This window comes from Vigna radiata, chromosome 6 (assembly GCF_000741045.1).
Source record: "Vigna radiata var. radiata cultivar VC1973A chromosome 6, Vradiata_ver6, whole genome shotgun sequence".
NCBI classification, from domain to species: Eukaryota; Viridiplantae; Streptophyta; class Magnoliopsida; order Fabales; family Fabaceae; genus Vigna; species Vigna radiata.
Window position 1 is genome coordinate 17,487,482 of NC_028356.1, and position 1,105 is coordinate 17,488,586.

A 1,105-nucleotide genomic window follows, 5' to 3' on the forward strand; every position below is an offset into this window, starting at 1 on the left:
GTGAAGGGCACTGCCCGCCGACCCCAAGCGAAAGGTCCAAGTTGGCGAATGGAACTATCTTGCCAACTTGGTCGGGCGGTGAAGGGCACTGCCCGGCGACCCCCAAGCGAAAGACCAAACCAAAGAATGGGATTATTCAAAACTTAAAAAAAAAAGAAAAGAAAATGCGTCTAATAGCGAGAAGTAAAAGAAGTTTTATTAATCAAAAAGGAGGGGATACAAAAAATGATATAATTGGATGGAAAAGTAAACAGCACATCACGCTGTTTACCGTCCGGCCGGTAGGAGAATGAATTCCCAAACAAAAAAAAACAACTTAAACCTATAATCTAAACCCTTACATCTTTTGGAGTATCGCTAGCCGAACCAGCAACAACCTCGGCCACACCCTCAGGCTCAGCGACCGCCTCTCTCGGCGGTTCGATATCTATCAAGACACCCCCATACACATCTTTGTACAAATCAAAGCCAAGCTCAAGAGGCTTTTCCACATTGAGCAACACTTCAGCCTGGCGGAGGGCTTTGTAGAAACCATCCTCATGCTCGGCCACCAAGCTATCGTTAAGAGCGGATATTTTCTCTTCAGCGGTTTTCAACTCCGCTCGGACGGTTTTCAACTCAGTGTGCAGCTCCACAGTTCTCCCCTGAAGCCTTCGCTTAATCTCCCTCTGCTCGGTAGCCGCCAGCTTAAGTTGCTTACACTCCTCCTCTAGGTTGGCTTTGGCGGTCTTTTCTTCTTCTAAGCGCTTGGCAGCCTCTTCGAGCTTTGTTGCGCCCTCGGCCGCCCGTTACTTCTCTTCCTCCAAGGCTTTCTTCGCACTCGCCAGCTCTGCCTCTAAAGCCGTGATCTTTTCCTCCCCCTTCAACAGGAGGCTCTTCACCTCTCCAGACCCTCGGATGTCGCCGAACTCGCGAATATATCCGATCATCGAGGCCGTTCGGGAGGCCATCTCGAATACGAAATCCAGCATGGCACGGCCCGACAACGATTCCAACATAGCAAGATAGGCCGGTCCCCTATGGAAATCAATGAACCGACTCACGTTGTACTCAGGGCTAAAGACACCACCCAGGAGAGGAACGACCGACTCTTTGCCCTCACGAC